General features: G+C 41.8%; 1 long non-coding RNA gene across 1 annotated transcript in view; it reads left to right on the top strand.

Annotated features, from left to right (window-relative positions):
* Positions 1 to 20,396, top strand: part of LOC133237674 (uncharacterized) — a 43,910-nt gene that overhangs the window by 13,760 nt on the left and 9,754 nt on the right. The gene's annotated exons all lie outside the window — the stretch shown is intronic.

Consider the following 20,396-nt stretch of genomic DNA (forward strand, 5'->3'; position numbering starts at 1 on the left):
TTGAATTGTATGTTCCTCCTCCACATCCCATGGGCTCATATACCGAAGTTCTAGCCCCAGCACATCAGAATGTGAACTTCTTTGGAAGTACAGACTTTGCAAATGCAGTTAGTTAAGATGAGACTACATTGCAGTTGAAGCGGGGGTTGGGGGGCTGTCCCTAAGCCAACATTACTAGTGCACAGGCCTTCCTCTACTTAAAATGGGATACATTCAAATAAACTCATGGTAAATTGAGAATATCATAAGTGAAGAATTTATTTAAGACCCCTAACACTTAAATCTTCCTGGGTGGCACCAAGTGGTTAAGAATCTGCCTGCCAATGCAGGAAACGCAAGAGGTGCAGGTTCAATCCCTGTCGGGAAGATCCCTGGGAGGAGGAAATGGCAACCCACTCCAGTATTCCTGCTTGGGAAATCCCATGGACAGGGGAGCCTGACGGGCTACAGTCCATGGGGTCTCAAAAGGTTTGGACATGACTAAGCGACTGAGAAACACAAATGTCATAACTCAGGCCAGCCTACCTTAAACATGTTCAGAACACCCGTTAGCTTCCTGTGTAGTGAAATTATCCAACACAAAATCTATTTTATAAAAAAATGTGGGCTATCTCATGTAATTTATTAAATGCCATACTAAAAGCGAAAAACAGAATGGATACACAACAGTTTTACATGTGTCCATTGTGGTCACTGACTGACTGGGAGCTGCTACTGCTACTGCCCAGTATAATGAGAGAAGCATACCACACATCACTAGCCTGGAAAAAGAGCAAAATTCAAAGTGTGAGACTTCTGGTTCAAGATGGTGGAGTAGAAGAATGTGTGCTCATCTCCTCCTTTGAGATTACCAAAATCACCACTACCTATCGAACAACCATCCATAGGAGGATGCCGGAACATACCAAAAAAAGATAACCCGTGTCCAAGACAAAGAAGAAGCCACAGCAAGATGGATAAAATCACGATAAAATCAAATCCCATACCTGCTGGGTAGGTGACCCACAAACTGGAGAACAATAATACCAAAGAAGTTCTCCCACTGTCGTGAAGGTTCTGGACCCCACAGCAGGCTTCCAAGCCTGGCGATCTGACAAAGGGACTGGGAATCCCCAGGGAATCTGACCTTGAAGGCCAGTGGGATTCGATTGTAGGACTGCCATAGGACTGGGGGAAACAAAGACACCAATCTTAGAGGGCACAAAATTCAACGTGCAGTTTCTACTGAATGCATTTCACTGTCACACCATTGTAAAGTTGGAAAATGTTAAGTTGAACCATCATAAATCTGGGACCTTCTGTACCTACCCAAAATGGGGGACTATGCACACACACGATGCCACATGAAGATAAAGGCGGAGATGGGGGAGGTGCTGGTACAAACCAAGGAGAACCAAAGACTGTCAGCAGACCACAGAAAACTTGAGAAGAGGCATGGAACAGATTCTTCTTCATATCTCCTGGGAGGAACTAGTGCTGATAACACTTTGATACTGGACATCCAACTTCCAGCACTGTGAGACAATCCATTTCTGTTGTTTAAGCTACTTGAGTGCTTTGTTATTGAAATCCTAGCAAACTAATACAAGCCCATGGCTGAGAGAATATGAAATAATGCCCTATCCTGGCTGTAAGGTAACGGGCTCTCTGCCTGAGAATCACATTTCATAAGGACAAAGGCTGGCTCCATCACCTACAGGTTAAGACACCAAAGAACATTGCTCGGCTTTCAGCACCCCAGTTCCCTCAACTGTGAAACAGGTGTAACAATAGTCCTACTTCACAGAATTAAATGAGCTAACACCAAAGGTCTGTCTAGTCAAGGGTATGGTTTTTCCAGTAGTCATGTATGGATGTGAGAGTTGGACTGTGAAGAAAGCTGAGTGCCAAAGAATTGATGCTTTTGAACTGTGGTGTTGGAAAAGACTCTTGAGAGTCCCTTGGACTGCAAAGAGATCCAACCAGTCCATTCTAAAGGAGATCAGGCCTGGGTGTTCATTGGAAGGACTCATGCTAAAGCTGAAACTCCAATACTTTGGCCACCTCATGTGAAGAGTTGACTCATTGGAAAAGACTCTGATGCTGGGAGGGATTGTGGGCAGGAGGAGAAGGGAACAACAGAGGATGAGATGGCTGGATGGTATCACCCACTTGATGGACATGAGTCTAGGTAAACTCCAGGAGTTGGTGATGGACAGGGAGACCTGGTGTGCTGCAATTCATGGGGTCACAAAGAGTCGGACACGACTGAGTGACTGAACTGAACTGAACTGAACACTGTTTTGTGTATAATACGTACTCAATAACCATTAACTACTATGATTGCCATAGTGCACTGTAAATTACAAAGTAATTTGTAATGAAAAGTGGGGTCCTCCTGCTTGCTGCTCAAAAGTCAATAAAGAGGCAAGATTGGTGGAAAGGTTACCTTATTTTGGATATCAGCAACTGGGGGAGAGGGAAGACACCTATGCAAAGGCCAGCAGCCCTCCTGCCCCTCACCGCCTACTGACTGACAATCAGTGGGCAAAAGTTTTTATAGGCTGAGGGAGGGGGCAATATGTAGAAACGGCAGTCAGCTCTGACAGTCATCTTGAAAGAGGTCATCTGCGGCCTAATCAGTGTCATCTTGATTGTTTTTTTGTTTTTTTCTTTTTCTTTTTTAAATTTTATTTTATTTTTAAACTTTACAATATTGTACTAGTTTTGACAAATATTGAAATGAATCTGCCACAGGTATACATTTGTTCCCCATCCTGAACCCTCCTCCCTCCTCCCTCCCCATACCATCCCTCTGGGTCGTCCCAGTGCACCAGCCCCAAGCATCCAGTATCGTGCATCGAACCTGGACTGGCAACTCGTTTCATACATGATATTATACATATTTCAATGCCATTCTCCTAAATCTTCCCACCCTCTCCCTCTCCAACAGAGTCCATAAGACTGTTCTATATATCAGTGTCTCTTTTGCTGTCTCGTACACAGGGTTATTTATTGTTACCATCTTTCTAAATTCCATATATATGTGTTAGTATACTGTATTGGTGTTTTTCTTTCTGGCTTACTTCATTCTGTATAATAGGCTCCAGTTTCATCCACCTCATTAGAACTGATTCAAATGTATTCTTTTTAATGGCTGAGTAATACTCCATTGTGTATATGTACCACTGCTTTCTTATCCATTCATCTGCTGATGGACATCTAGGTTGCTTCCATGTCCTGGCTATTATAAACAGTGCTGTGATGAACATTGGGGTACACGTGTCTCTTTCCCTTCTGGTTTCCTCAGTGTGTATGCCCAGCAGTGGGATTGCTGGATCAAAAGGCAGTTCTATTTCCAGTTTTTTAAGGAATCTCCACACCGTTCTCCATAGTGGCTGTACTAGTTTGCATTCCCACCAACAGTGTAAGAGAGTTCCCTTTTCTCCACACCCTCTCCAGCATTTATTGCTTGTAGACTTTTGGATCGCAGCCATTCTGACTGGCGTGAAATGGTACCTCCTAGTGGTTTTGATTTGCATTTCTCTGATAATGAGTGATGTTGAGCATCTTTTCATGTGTTTGTTAGCCATCTGTATGTCTTCTTTGGAGAAATGTCTATTTAGTTCTTTGGCCCATTTTTTGATTGGGTCATTTATTTTTCTGGAGTTGAGCTGTAGGAATTGCTTGTATATTTTTGAGATTAGTTGTTTGTCTGTTGCTTCGTTTGCTATTATTTTCTCCCATTCTGAAGGCTGTCTTTTCACCTTGCTAATAGTTTCCTTTGTTGTGCAGAAGCTTTTAAGTTTAATTAGGTCCCATTTGTTTATTTTTGCTTTTATTTCCAATATTCTGGGAGGTGGGTCATAGAGGATCCTGCTGTGATGTATGTCGGAGAGTGTTTTGCCTATGTTCTCCTCTAGGAGTTTTATAGTTTCTGGTCTTACATTTAGATCTTTAATCCATTTTGAGTTTATTTTTGTGTATGGTGTTAGAAAGTGGTCTAGTTTCATTCTTTTACAAGTGGTTGACCAGATTTCCCAGCACCACTTGTTAAAGAGATTGTCTTTAATCCATTGTATATTCTTGCCTCCTTTGTCAAAGATAAGGTGTCCATATGTGTGTGGATTTATCTCTGGGCTTTCTATTTTGTTCCACTGATCTATATTTCTGTCTTTGTGCCAGTACCATACTGTCTTGATAACTGTGGCTTTGTAGTAGAGCCTGAAGTCAGGCAGGTTGATTCCTCCAGTTCCATTCTTCTTTCTCAAGATTGCTTTGGCTATTCAAGGTTTTTTGTATTTCCATACAAATTGTGAAATTATTTGTTCTAGCTCTGTGAAGAATACCGTTGGTAGCTTGATAGGGATTGCGTTGAATCTATAAATTGCTTTGGGTAGTATACTCATTTTCACTATATTGATTCTTCCAATCCATGAACATGGTATATTTCTCCATCTATTAGTGTCCTCTTTGATTTCTTTCACCAGTGTTTTATAGTTTTCTATATATAGGTCTTTAGTTTCTTTAGGTAGATATATTCCTAAGTATTTTATTCTTTTCGTTGCAATGGTGAATGGAATTGTTTCCTTAATTTCTCTTTCTGTTTTCTCATTATGAGTGTATAGGAATGCAAGGGATTTCTGTGTGTTGATTTCATATCCTGCAACTTTACTATAGTCATTGATTAGTTCTAGTAATTTTCTGGTGGAGTCTTTAGGGTTTTCTATGTAGAGGATCATGTCATCTGCAAATAGTGAGAGTTTGACTTCTTTTCCAATTTGGATTCCTTTTATTTCTTTTTCTGCTCTGATTGCTGTGGCCAAAACTTCCAAAACTATGTTGAATAGTAATGGTGAAAGTGGGCACCCTTTTCTTGTTCCTGACTTTAGAGGAAATGCTTTCAATTTTTCACCATTGAGGATAATGTTTGCTGTGGGTTTGTGATATATAGCTTTTATTATGTTGAGGTATGTTCCTTCTATTCCTGCTTTCTGGAGAGTTTTTATCATAAATGGATGTTGAATTTTGTCAAAGGCTTTTTCTGCATCTACTGAGATAATCATATGGTTTTTATTTTTCAATTTGTTAATGTGGTGTATTTGATTGATTTGTGGATATTGAAGAATCCTTGCATCCCTGGGATAAAGCCCCCTTGATCATGGTGTATGATCTTTTTAATGTGTTGTTGGATTCTGATTGCTAGAATTTTGTTAAGGATTTTTGCATCTATGTTCATCAGTGATATTGGCCTGTAGTTTTCTTTTTTTGTGGGATCTTTGTCAGGTTTTATATTAGGGTGATGGTGGCCTCATAGAATGAGTTTGGAAGTTTACCTTCCTCTGCAATTTTCTGGAAGAGTTTGAGCAGGATAGGTGTTAGCTCTTCTCTAAATTTTTGGTAGAATTCAGCTGTGAAGCCGTCTGGACCTGGGCTTTTGTTTGCTGGAAGATTTTTGATTACAGTTTCAATTTCCGTGCTTGTGATGGGTCTGTTAAGATTTTCTATTTCTTCCTGGTTCAGTTTTGGAAAGTTGTACTTGTCTAAGAATGTGTCCATTTCTTCCACATTGTCCATTTTATTGGCATATAACTGTTGATAGTAGTCTCTTATGATCCTTTGTATTTCTGTGTTGTCTGTTGTGATCTCTCCATTTTCATTTCTAATTTTATTGATTTGATTTTTCTCCCTTTGTTTCTTGATGAGTCTGGCTAATGGTTTGTCAATTTTATTTATCCTTTCAAAGAACCAGCTTTTGGCTTTGTTGATTTTTGCTATGGTCTCCTTTGTTTCTTTTGTATTTATTTCTGCTCTAATTTTTAAGATTTCTTTCCTTCTACTAACCCTGGGGTTCTTCATTTCTTCCTTTTCTAGGTGCTTTAGGTGTAGGGTTAGGTTATTTATTTGACTTTTTTCTTGTTTCTTGAGGTATGCCTGCATTGCTATGAACCTTCCCCTTAGGACTGCTTTTACAGTGTCCCACAAGTTTTGGGTTGTTGTGTTTTCATATTCATTCGTTTCTATGCAAATTTTGATTTCTTTTTTGATTTCTTCTGTGATTTGTTGGTTATTCAGCAGCGTGTTGTTCAGCCTCCATATGTTGGAATTTTTAATAGTTTTTCTCCTGTAATTGAGATCTAATCTTACTGCATTGTGGTCAGAAAAGATGCTTGGAATGATTTCTATTGTTTTGAATTTACCAAGGCTAGATTTATGGCCCAGGATGTGATCTATCCTGGAGAAGGTTCCATGTGCGCTTGAGAAAAAGGTGAAGTTCATTGTTTTGGGCTGAAATGTCCTATAGATATCAATTAGGTCTAACTGGTCTATTGTATCGTTTAAAGTTTGTGTTTCCTTGTTAATTTTCTGTTTAGTTGATCTATCCATAGGTGTGAGTGGGGTATTAAAGTCTCCCACTATTATTGTGTTATTGTTAATTTCTCCTTTCATGCTTGTTAGCATTTGTCTTACATATTGCAGTGCTCCCGTGTTGGGTGCATATATATTTATAATTGTTATATCTTCTTCTTGGATTGATCCTTTGATCATTATGTAGTGACCTTCTTTGTCTCTTTTCACAGCCTTTGTTTTAAAGTCTATTTTATCTGATATGAGTATTGCTACTCCTGCTTTGTTTTGGTCTCTATTTGCATAGAAAATCTTTTTCCAGCCCTTCATTTTCAGTCTGTATGTGTCCCCTGTTTTGAGGTGGGTCTCTTGTAGACAACATATGTAGGGGTCTTGTTTTTGTATCCATTCAGCCAGTCTTTGTCTTTTGGTTGGGGCATTCAACCCATTTACGTTTAAGGTAATTACTGATAAGTATGATCCTGTTGCCATTTACTTTATTGTTTTGGGTTTGAATTTATACACCGTTTTTGTGTTTCCTGTCTAGAGAATACCCTTTAGTATTTGTTGGAGAGCTGGTTTGGTGGTGCAGAATTCTCTCAGCTTTTGCTTGTCTGAAAATTGTTTTAAATACAGTTAACCTTCAGTTCCAAGGGGCAGGTTGTTACCGACTCCTTAAGGGAGCTTATGTCCAGCTACAGTCTGGTCATCATGTAGTTAGCGTCTTCCACATGACGGAAGTTTCACTATCTATAAGTCAGCTCGTAGGATATGGCTCAGGATATTATCTATAGCCCTTGAGAAGGAACTAAAAGTCCTTCACTGCGCTTAATGACTGAATGATTATTTGGCATCCTTTACCTGTTTTCCCTTTTATTCTGTGTTTTCTCACTTCTCTGACTAAACTTAAACTTTGGTTAAGGTTTTTTTCACAGGCCAAAGTCAGGCTGAGGCCATGGTAGGCAAGGCCCATAGGGTCTTGCTGCATTTCACTTTCACATGCTTTGTTCCATCTTCTCTCAGTTCTGTGGTGGTAGAAATTTTATTCACAATTTACAATTGGAGAAACTAAAGTCCAGATGTTTTAATTAGAAAATACGAGGTAGTTTTGTGATAAAGGTGGATCTGGGTTAGAATCCCAACTCTACCACCTTCTAGCTATGTAAGAGTCATTAAACCAAAACTGTCTCATGGTTTTCTGAATGACTGAATTCTTGCTCTGGGCTGCTAGAAAGAGTTGTGCAGCATCACCTCATCTCTGAGTTTTTATTCATAAGCCAAAGGGAAGAAAAGAGAAAGGTGAAGGCAATGCAAACAGCATTATCAAAGGTGTTCTATATGTCAGTCACTGTATATATCAGATATTATTTTATCATTTTCACACCAACCCTAATGACATGTTACTATTCCCACTTTATAGATGAAAAACTGAAGCTCAGAGAAGTTAGGAAACTTAACATATTTACATCTAGAAAGTAAATAGCAGAGCCATAATTTGAATGCAGATGTCTGATTACATAGTTCATGCTCAGTTCGCAAATTTCTGGTCCTAATATCAGTGAAGCACTGAGCTTCTGAAGACTTAATGAGCTCATTCTTAGTACATAAAAAGCAAAAGTAATCATGCAGAGTTATCAGAGGCAGGAACATCCTTTAGTAACCTGAAACACATAAAGTTATTTGCAAATTTGATCGCTGTGATGCTTTTGTGTTTGCAGAGTCATAACAAGAGACTCAACATTTGATTTTTTCCAGTGATATCCTATTTATAGCACAAGAAATCAGCATGCTCTATAAATAGCAGCTAATGAAGTCTTATTTTAAAAATTCATAAACTTAAATTTAATGATCTGCTAAATATGCTTGTGTTTCCACCAATAATCAACTATTCAGTTAAAAATAATGCAAGTCTGATCCAACAACCAGAGTCAGACCTACAGAAAAACTATCACGTAGGAGAAGGAAGTCAGTGGTGTCCCAGTCTTTGTTCTCCATGTCCATTTATCCTTGTAACTGCTCGGTGCACTTCTCTATTTTCCTTTTCCCACCAAAACCAAGTTCTTAAAAAGTCTAGCTTCAAGTATCTACAGTTTATGATAAATTTTAAACACTGTGTTTCTGGATATCTAAATTATTAATCTCTTAGCTACAGGAGGTACAGGACCAAAGGAGAGAAAAGGATGAAGGAAGGAGAGGAAACTGGGCTTTGTCCTTTATGATGATAGTGATATTATTGTTAAATCAACCACTATTCATGGGGAAAAATGAAAAGCAGGAGAGACAGATGCAAGCTTTTCTTTTCTGTCTACATTGTTCAAGAATTTTGGCTAAGATAACATGATGAAATGGTGATATTCCCAGCTCTTAAAGAATTTTCCAGTTTGTTGTGATCCACACAGTCAAAGGCTTTGGCCTACTCAATAAAGCAGAAATAGATGATTTTCTGGAACTCTCTTGCTTTTTCCATGATCCAGCGGATGTTGGCAATTTGATCTCTGGTTCCTCTGCCTTTTCTAAATCCAGCTTGAACAACTGAAAGTTCACGGTTTACGTATGGTTGAAGCCTGGCTTGGAATATTTTGAGCATTACTTTGCTAGCATGTGAGATGAGTGCAATTGTGCAGCCATTTGAACATTCTTTGGCATTGCCTTTCTTTGGGATTGGAATGAAAACTGACCTTTTCCAGTCCTGTGGCCACTGCTGAGTTTTCCAAATTTGCTGGCATATTGAGTGCAGCACTTTCACAGCATCATCTTTCAGGATTTGAAATAGCTCAACTGGAATTCCATCACCTCCACTAGTTTTGTTCATAGTGATGCTTCCTAAGCCCACTTGACTTCACATTCCAGGATGTCTGGCTCTAGGTGAGTAATCACACCATCATAGTTATCTGTGTCATCAAGATCTTTTTTATATAGTTCTTCTGTGTATTCTTGCCACCTCTTCTTAATATCTTCTGCTTCTGTTAGGTCCATACCATTTCTGTCCTTTATCGAGCCCATCTTTGCATGAAATGTCCCCTTAGTATCTCTAAGTTTCTTGAAGAGATCTCTAGTCTTTCCCATTCTATTGTTGTACTCTATTTCTTTGCATTGATCACTGAGGAAAGCTGTCTTCTCTCTCCTTGCTGTTCTTTGGAATTCTGCATTCAAATGGGTATATCTTTCCTTTTATCCTTTGCTTTCACTTCTCTTCTTTTCTCAGCTATTTGTAAGGCCTCCTCAGACAGCCATTTTGCCTTTTTGCATTTCTTTTTCTTGGGGATGGTCTTGATCACTGCCTCCTCTAAATGTCATGAACCTCCATCCATAGTTCTTCAGGCACTCAATCAGATCTAATCCCCTTGAATCTATTTGTCACTTCCACTGTATAATCATAAGGGATTTGATTTAGGTCATACTTGAATGGTCTAGTGGTTTTCCCTATTTTTTTTTTCAATTTAAGTGAATTTTGCAATAAGGAGTCATGATTTGAGCCAGAGTCAGATCCCAGTGTTTTTTGTTTTTTTTTGTTTTTTTTTTTTTTTTCTGCCTGTATAAGCTTCTCCTGCAGTCTAGGTGGAAAGGAAAAAACAGATAAAAGGTCAGAGGTGGTAGGAGATGGTAGTGCAATGTTAGCCTCCCTCTTCTGCTTTTCTGATAAGTACTTAACCTCTCTATGCCTTAGTTCTCTCTTCTGTGAACTACAGATTCTAATCCTATCGCCTACTATATAACTGTAGCACACTGGGGCTTCCCAGGTGGGAAGGTAGTGAAGAATCCACCTGCTAACACAAGAGATGTTAAGTTCGATCCCAGGGTTGGAAATATCCCCTGGAGGAGGAAATGGCAACCCATTCCACTCTTCTTGCCTGGGAAATTCCATGGACAGAGGAGCCTGGTGGGCTACAGTCCACGGGGCCGCAGAGAGTCAGACACAATTGAGCAACTGAGCACTATATAACACTGAAACAATTAAATAACTCAAAGTACCTATGAGCATTTATCACAGAGTATCAGGCTTCCCTACTACTAGCGCTAGTGGTAAAGAATCTGCCTGCCAAAGCAGGAGACACAAGAGATGTGGGTTTGATCCCAGGGTTGGGAAGATCCCCAGGAGAAGGAAATGGCACCTCACTCCAATATTCTTGCCTGTGGAATTCCATGGGCAGAAAAATCTGGTGGCCTATAGTCCATGGGGCTGCAAAGAGTCAGACAAACTGAGACTGAGCACCGCATGGCAAGTATATGCTAATCGTGAAGAATCCTGACGTTTCCTCCTCCTATTACAGCAATTAAAGAATGAGACAGCACAGCGGTATCAACAGCAGCCAGGCATCTTGACTGACCTGCAGTATATGCTAAAACCACCTAGGAAAAATTAAGCATCCTCCAGGTGCTGGTATAAGAAACCCAAACCTTCACCCTTTTCCTGACACTGAGTCCTTGTCAGCTCTCAACCACAGCCACCCTAAATCCTTCTGAGTACTCATTCCTCCGAGCTCCTTCCTCTCTTGGCAGCACCCAGACCTTCCTCTCCTTATACCTCATGTCCCTTCTCCCCTGCCCAGTCATTCCAATCACAGCTGTGAAAGTACAGGCTGCTGAGGGAAGGGCTCCTCTCCCAAAGCAAACAATTAGGGAAGCATTAACTTCCTTTAATGGGCAGAGCAACGGTAAGCAGATGGAAACCCAGACCCAGGTCACTTTGCAGAGTCCAAGTTGTGCTGGGGCTGCCAATGTTCATATGTGACCTATAAATTGAAACTTAATTGGCCATTAATGGAATTCATCTAATTAAAAACACTTGTAATTAAGCATGAAGAAGAAAAACAGCCTAAATTTTGGACGTGGGGAAAGCAGAAATACATTTGATCTGGTCAATAAACCCATACTTAAGAGTATGTTCAATTATTTCCTGTAATAATATCATGTAACACTGAAACCACGTTAAAAACTCAATATTGTGCTCTCCACTCCCTGGTCTCACCATCACAATCCAGAAGCTTTAAGACAATTAATTGACAAGGTGATCTCTACGGTGTCCTCCAAAAGGTAAGACAAGAACAATAGGGAAAACCTTTGGAAATATTATGGAATTGCAGCAACAGTTTGGAACAAAGCAATTTTTCCCACTCTGGATCTGATAGGTGGACTTCTAAAAGTGGAGGTTCCTAAACTTGTTTCTTCCTGCTAAATTACAAAAATGCAAATAAAAATAGCACACTGACCTGCAACAAGGAGGCAAACGTAAGGAAACAGATTCTCAGACAGGTCAACTACCTTCCCCACTGTCACACAGGGTACGTGGCAGAGCCAAGGTTTTGTAGTAATCCCGCCTTACCTCTCTCGCGGATAATTGGAAGGATAAAGTGATATCAGGTATGTGAAAACCCTTGTAAACTATAAATATATAATCAATAGATCCATCTACAATCCATGGGATTGCAAAGAGTTGGACACAACTTAGCAACTAAACAAAAATATATTAATCAAAATTGGCAATTATGTTAGCTAATAAAATAGCTTTAAAAAAAAAAGATTCAATTTTACCTTCTTGGGGAGAAACGATGGGATCCCAAATCCATACATCACAGTGCAGTCCCTAATGTGTATGTGAAGCATCTAGCCCAGTGCCCAGCAGTCAGAGGGCCGAAGAGGAGAGCAATAAAGAGTGCAGGCTTTGGAGCCAGAATGCCAGAACCAGATCCTCACTCCACTGCTCAACAGCTATGTGGCCTTTGGGAAAGTTACTTTCCTGCAGCTCAGGTGGCCCATTGGTGAAATGTGGAGAACAGTAGTCCTATCCCATAGGACTGAAGGAATGCATAAAGTGCTCTCCAAACAGGGTCTGGAATGCAATGAGCACTCCTAAGAGTTATGCCAAGACTCACAAGAAGCCCAGTCTCTCCCCAGAGCTCCCTTTCCTAATATGTTCCCAAATCTCCCTGTGTGTTTCATGGCTTGTATTAACAATATCATTCCTAGCACCGCTTCCAGCTCAAGCATGAAACCAACATATTTGTGTAATCCTTTGGAGCGGTGTCAATCACTCAGTCACATCTGACTCTTTGTGACCCCATGGACTGTAGCCCGCAAGGCTCCTCTGTCCCTAGAATTCTCCAGGCAAGGATACTGGAGTGGGTTGCCATTTCCTTCCCCAGGGTAATTTCCCGACCCAGGGCTCGAACCTGGGTCTCCTTCATTACAGGCAGATTCTTTACTGTCTAAGTCAAGAGTGGGAATAGGTAACAATAGCTGTCCTAGATGCTAAAGCAAACTATCTCTGCACTGCCATTGCTCCAAGTGAAACTGCCCAAATGTGGGACACTATGCTACCCCTTGCTGGAAGCCTCTTTGAATCAGCACTACCCAGCCCTCACCCACTCCACTGCTCCATTTGTACCACACCATCCCAAGCACAGTCTGGCCTCCCTTAACTATCACAGCCCATGGTTAGACCAGCTTGAGGGTCTCTACAGAGTCCGCCTGTCTCTCTCCTTGTCAGCCTAACACACAGTGAGAGCCATCACAAGCTTCCCAGTCCCCTAGGGTCCAGATCTTACGTGGCTCTAGCCCAGAGCTAGGAGGACACCCAGCCTGGCTATTTCTGTCCCAGGACCAACCCCTGCCAGGGCTGGCTACACAGGCATGTGATTGGCGTAGGCACACAGGACCAATGCTAAGTGAACTGTTACAGGAGAGTGGAGGATGTGCTGGAGGTTTGGGACTTTGACCCACCTGATAGTCGTCTCACCTTCCCACCTCCATAGGGCAGATTCTCAGTCACCCTCTCCTCACTCCAACCCTGTTACTACCACCATCCTCTGCACAGACTGATCAAGCAAGGGTGAGGCCTCATTACTGCAGTTGAATTTTGCCCCAAAAGGTCCTGAGCGTGAATTAAAGATAGGTGGGATGCTGCTGTGGGCTGGGACGTGGCAGCAGCCATACATCCACACCTGGACCGTTGGCACCAAAGAGCCATGGTGTGGCGATGGAGAGAGAGGGGGTTGGGGGGCAGGAGGGCTTGGTTACTGGGAGTGACTGGCAGGAGGTTGGAGGTTGGGGGTCCAGTTCTGGCTATTGCACAGAGCTTGCAATCCCTCAGCATTGGCCTGTCCACCAGGTCTGGGGCGATGGGCCATGGAAAGGGGATAATGATTTCCCCAGCCCTGGCAAGGGTCCACATTTTCATTTTGCACTGAGTCTGCAGATCATTTTGCAGTGAGCTCCAACCCATTCTCAGGATGACTGGCCGCCTTTAGGGAAAATTCCATTCTTCCATCACAAGAGTATGTTCAGATTCCATGATCCCAACATGCCAAGGTCCTTACACTTTATCTGTGGTTACCTTATAACCTGGTGGTTACCTTATAACCCTGGAGGCTTAGATGGTAAGGCATATGCCCGCAATGCAACCCAGGAATCGAACCTGGGTAGGGAAGATCCCCTGGAAAAGGAAATGGCAACACACTCCAGTACTCTTGCCTAGAAAATTCCATGGACGGAGGAGCCTGGTGGGCTACAGTCCATGGGGTCACAAAGAGTAGGACACAACTGAGCAACTTCATTCACCTTATAACTGTGCACAGATGAAATCATGATTACAAAACAGTGTTTTATGTACTACTAAATTCCAAAAACTAGCCCTTCAGGATTCCATTGTTTCAAGGCTCCATGAGAACAATAATAATGGTAAACAGATCAGAGAACCATAGCTGGCCTAGCTTTGTTGTACAGTTGGAAGCTATGAGAGAAAATATTGTTCAGGAAGGCTTTGATGAAAGAGAGGGCTAAGAATACCAGAATAAGATGTATTAATCAATAAGCTACATAAAGCCTTAGAAACATTTTGAGCCAGGGAATAGTTTTTCAAACACAAAATGAATTTCATCCAAGTGAACTTTGGGAGGTAATTTCTTTGGCCATACTATCTAGGAGGCAGCCGCATCCTATTCTAAAAAATACACTTGACTCAAGAAAATATGTCCTTTCATCTGATTCCCCAGGGCTCCCTCATACGTGTTTAGGCTCTTGTCATGTTTGCTTATACAGGACATCTCCATCTGAAAATGTTTGTGAGTAAAGGCAGCCCTCCCTGTAGGATGGGACAGATGGAGAGGTTTCAAAGGAATCTTGTGCTCTCCTAAGAGAATTAACACTCAAATCAAACCATCTCATTTCCCCATTTCCACTCACTCCAAGAAGTAAATATTATTACTGATTATCCAGAGACAAGGAATTCCTCAGGCTGCTTTGGTCTTTAATGTAACTATCTCAATGTTTACATATTGTTCCTTTTATATAATTGTATGGAGGGTTTTTGATGAAGTAAAGAGACCATGTGCAATGCCTACTTTATTTCCTACAGACCAGCCTTGTGACTCAGGCAGCAAGTACCAGTTGAAGGAGTGGAAACACTGCTAGTAGCTGGGAGAAACAGAAGAGACATTGGTTATAACAGACCTATATAGTTGCTTTTCCCTTTAGACATGGCCCCAACTCAAAAAAAAAAAAAAGTTTCTAAATTCCATTTATAAAGCAAGTAACATCCTAATAGTCCAAGAGAGGTTGTGATCATACATTTCACCCTGTGAGGGGGTCCACAGGGTGGGACTGTGGACCTCAAGACTAGAAACTGCATCTTATTCATCTCTTTGTCTCCAGGGCTCCATACAGTGTTGAAATATATTGCTGCTGCTGCTGCTGCTAAGTGACTTCAGTCGTGTCCGACTCTGTGCGACCCCAGAGACGGCAGCCCACCAGGCTCTCCCGTCCCTGGGATTCTCCAGGCAAGAACACTGGAGTGGGTTGCCATTTCCTTCTCCAATGCATGAAAGTGAAAAGTGAAAGGGAAGTCACTCAGTCGTGTCCGACTCCTAGCGACCCCATGGACTGCAGCCCACCAGGCTCCTCCATCCATGGGATTTTCCAGGCAAGAGTGCTGGAGTGTTTAGGTACAGACTAAATGTTTGTGGAAGGAAAAGATGAATGCACCAGTCATTACAACACAGTAAATAATATGATGGGTTTTTTTTTTTTCTCCAAATAGAGATCTCCTCCTTTAGTTTTGAATTTTTTTCTGAAATTTGTTTTCATCACAGAGATAAACATGGTACTAATTGGAGGCTGTGAGCCTCTTGGGGTCAAGCACAAAACCTTTGTAATTTCACTGCTGAGTGTGTGGCAGATGCATAGGGGTCAGGGGTCAACAATTATTTGTGAAATGAATGTGTGCTACTTCCTCTGACTGCACTGAATCAAGTCAGGTCACCAGCCCCTCTTTAGCACAACTGGACCTCACTGTTTGTCCATGATTTTGGTTATTTTTGATGTGGACCATGTTTATTTTAAAGACTTTGTTGGATTTATTACAATATTGTTTCTGTTTTATGTTTTGGTGTTGGGGCCATGAGGCATGTGGTATCTTAGCTCCCCAACTGGAGGTGGAACCTGAACCTCCTGCATTGCAAGAGTCTTAATCACTGGATGTCAAGGAAGTCTCTTGATTTGGGTTTTGGAAGCAGGACTAGGACCAACTCTCACAGCCTTCATGAATCTCAGCATGAAATCTGCACCAGTAAGCCCCCTTTGCCTGCTTTGTCAGGAGCTCAGTAAGGCTCTGCAAATTGGTGAGCCTTGCAGACCCTTACCTTCCTCGTAGCTATATGAGAGCAACAGGGTTCTGACAAATCAAGCAGGGTTAACCCGCTTGGATCAGGGGCCAGAGAGCTCAGCCATCTCCCTAGGCCACTTAGTTCCCTGCTCACTGTTTCCTTGGGGTCTGAAAGATCAGATCTGAGAAGATTAAACACCATAATGATGGGCTTCATAAAGCTGTTGGAGACCCGACAGCCCCTCAACTCTGCAGATTCTTAATCAATACTCAGTTCATTAGACAGTTAACTTGCCCAAGCTGCTGACTGGTTTCAGAAACTCTCCTGTTTTGGACATGTGGAAGGCAACTGTCTAGTAGAATTTAGCTCTGGCCCGTTGGAGAAATAACACAAATTTTTGGATTATTTCTTTCTCCAACAGGCCGTGATTAGAAGAAGGATACCATCAATCCAACAGTCTTTTTATAAGAAATACCAAAATAGAAACTCAAAGGTCCAGTTGGCCTGGAATCCTTCCCCCAGCTGTTCAGGCACCAAAGGTAACTGTTGTGGATAAACTTCCATTAGAGTCTGAGCGGTGTCTCCCTCCAACCACAACCACCAGGAGAGAGGAAAACAGCTCCCACCAAGGGACAGCCCAGCCATAAACCCTCCAGAAACAGAGCTCAGGATTCCTGAAAACACAGCAAGACATTTAGAGTTAGAAAATCAGGGCATTTTCCTCAGCACAAATGCATCATTGTTATCTACAGGGCAATAAACTGAATGTTAGAAACAGCAGCCTCTGATACTGTTGCTTGACAGATCCCTTGCCTCTGGGGGAAAATACACACGAGACAGGAAAGCTCAGTTCTGAGATGTGGGATGTAATATTTTGTTTTCCTTAGGAGGTTTGTATATTTGTTACTGCCTTATAGAGAGAAAATAGGTTAAGAGGTATGACCAATCATTTTTTTGAAAAAAGATTTAGCACAGAAAGGGTATAAGGAGAAATATCAATTCATGGCAGGGTTCACTCATCAACTTCTGATAACATCAAGGTTATAAAATAATGAGCCATTGCTTTTGATATACAGAGCCAGCCCAGTGGTCCTCAAAGTGTGGCCCCCAGATCAGCATCAATATCATCTGGGAACTCATCAGAAATGTACTTTCTGAACCTCACCCTAAATCCACTGAATTAGAAACACTGAGGGTGAGACCCAGCAACCTGTATTTTAACAAGCCCTCTGGGTGATTATGATGCTCGCCAAAGTAATAATAATATGGATACCTGCTTCCCACCCCCAGGGATATTCTGACTTAAGGGCACTGGGTGTGTGACTGGGATTTCTAACACCCAGGTGATTCTAATGTGCAACAAAGTTTGGGAATCACTGCGCTAACAGCAAAGAACTAATCCCTATTTAGGTCTCTGATCATTTCTTGTACCTGGCATTTGTTGCCACTTTAGTTTTGAAGAGTAAACCTTGAAGGAGTCACTCACCTTTCAAAAGTTGATAACAAAAATGTAGGTAGAATTTTTACCTGCCACCAGGTAAAAGCTCTGCGCTGAGGCCAGGTGTTAAATGTCGTATTCTCATTTACTGAGTCCATGGAGGACACTGTGCTCAAACGCAAAAGACATTTTGCCATGAATTTGCTGCTCCTTTTTAAAAAATAAAGCATATTTATTGAACAATGTAAATATCAACAAATATTTTAAATGTGATATTATTAAAGTGACATTTTAACATTTTTAAAGTGATATTTTGCAGCAAAGTTTAAAAGTTTTAAGTATGATTCAGAGACTTTCTTATTAATATTTAATTCTTCTTCCATTAACTCTTCCTATTTCATTGTTTTAGAATTAAAAACTTTCTCAGTCATTTAATTTCAACTTCCAGCTAGCTCAGACTGAAAATGACTCTTGGTTGTTTATTTCTAGGCATATCTTAAAGCTCTGTCCAAGGCAGTCCAGTCCACATTTTATATCCTCAAGAAAGGGATACACTATAATGGAAAAGAATCTGAGTAGGGCTCTATATAACTAAATAACTTGTCTGTACACTTGAAGCTCTGAGTGACACACACACACACTTGAAGCTAATACAACATTGTAAGTTAACTATACTTCATTTAAAAAGAAGGAAGAGATATACTTTGCCTTAGGTAGCAGCAAGATGAAAGATTCCAAGAGATACTGGGTCTGGGAGTGTGGCAGGTACAAGCATCCATGCAGCAAAGAGTCCTAGGATGAGTGTGGAGACCAAAATGCCTGATCTGGAAATGAAAGGCATAAAGGAAACACCAGAGCAAGTAAAATAGCATCAAAGAGTGCAAGAAGCAGTGCAGCACCAATCAGAAATAAGACCAGGAGTCTAGACTATATGCAACATTCAGTTCAGTTCAGTCACTCAGTCGTGTCCGACTCTTTGCAACCCCGTGAATCGCAGCACGCCAGGCCTCCCTGTCCATCACAACTCCTGGAGCTCACTCAAACTCATGTCCATTGAGTCAGTGATGCCATCCAGACATCTCATCCTCTGGCGTCCCCTTCTCCTCCTGCCCCCAATCCCTCCCAGCATCAGAGTCTTTTTCAATGAGTCAACTCTTCGCATAAGGTGGCCAAAGTATTGGAGTTTCAGCTTTAGCATGAGTCTTTCCAATGAACACCCAGGACTGATCTCCTTTAGAATGGACTGGTTGGATCTCCTTGCAGTCCAAGGGACTCTCAAGAGTCTTCTCCAACACCACAGTTCAAAAGCATCAATTCTTTGACATTCAGCTTTCTTCACAGTCCAACTCTTACATCCATACATGACCACTGGAAAAACTATAGCCTTGACTAGACAGACCTTTATTGGCAAAGTTATAGGAAGCCTAACAATGATGGGAGCATAGGCATTGGCTGACCCCAAAACAGGAAGAACTTAGAAATGGGCCAAATCCAATACTGTATGATAACAAGACGTAGGCATTTTCAGTTTAAAAACAAAAACAAAGGCAGGCCATGATTCAGATTCTGTTTGAAACTAGGCTTGGCTCACACCAGGACAAGGAGACCAAGTTGCAGATCCAGGCTGACCAATGTAGACAGTACTGCACATAACAGATATTCAATACTGTCTTGCTGAATGAAAGACATTCAAAATTATTTCTGGTTTTAACTGCATATTTTTCTCAGCCAGTGACCACTGTGTGTCTACTACAGCAGGCCCTCACTCTGTTAGAAATTAATCTATCGCAGCAGCTGGAGGTTAAAATATAAGTGTAGATGCACTTTGGGTTAAAAAAAAAACAAAAACAAAAACTCTGCACTACAGGCCGGTAAATCTGGATTTGGTCTCTAGTTCTGCTTCTAACTAACTTTGTGACTTTGGGCAAGTTCTTTATTACCTCTGCCTCTCAGGTCCTCATCTAGAAAATGAGGTAAGCAGGACAGAAATACTAGATGATCTCTAAAGTATGTTCAACTCTAAAAATTGCTGGGTCCACACACAAGTATATTTCTGAAAATCAATATCAAAAATTGGTTTATTATGTCCGTTATATGGGTACCTGCCTATCACTGACTTCCTGTTACTGGTGAGTTCCAGGACATTATCAAGACCTCCGCGGTCAACAGGAGGTAAATCTGATCCTTTAGGTCGTTGGTGGGAACAAAGTACATTTCTGTGGATACACTGAGGTCAGACTTAGAGCACATTTGCTGCTGACTAAATTTAACTGGAAGTTTTCTAAGTTCTCCCCAAGAAAAGCCCCTGGGCTTTGCCGTGACAGATAGGAAAGCAGAGATCAGAGGCTGTGAAGTTAGATGTCTCGTTTTAGCTTTGGTCTTTGCACAGTGGGGTCAGAGGTGGGGGTCCTGGGAGTAGGGCGGTGGAAAAAAGTATCCCACACACATGCAGAGTGTGGCATAAACACTCCCTTAAATCCTGCCCTTTTTCAGATTTCCCAGAGGACCACGCCCACACCCCCAGTGGCTACGTGCTTTACTGCATCCTCGGCCAGAAGCAAGTTGGCCCAGGGGGCAGCCATCTGGACGCTGAAAGCCCATTACAGCCGTAACGGGCGGGTGAATCTGGTTACAGACGACAGCCTCTCCCAGCCTGACTGTCGCAGGTTTGAAATCACGCACTTATGAAGCATCTGCTTGGGACACGAGGCACCCCTCCCATGGGGACTATGGGAGGAGAGGAACGTGGAAACACAGGCACACAGGCTTCTTGGCAGACACAGGTCCCGGGCAAGGTGTAGACACTCCTTTCCTTCATCCCGCCCCCTGCTCTGTTAACATCTCTTGCTGCACTGTCAGGAGCACGTACGCACACACGAATCCCTGGAATCATTCTCTCACGATGTTGTTAGACTCGTGGTTTGATTTAAAGCAGGAACAGATGAGAGATACCAGAACATCCAGGAGAAAACAGCCGTTTGCACTGATGGTAATCACATCTCCAGATGGCCCAAGCCCTAGACCAGAGGAGG

The sequence above is a fragment of the Bos javanicus genome, chromosome 3, assembly GCF_032452875.1.
Source record: "Bos javanicus breed banteng chromosome 3, ARS-OSU_banteng_1.0, whole genome shotgun sequence".
Taxonomy (NCBI): Eukaryota; Metazoa; Chordata; class Mammalia; order Artiodactyla; family Bovidae; genus Bos; species Bos javanicus.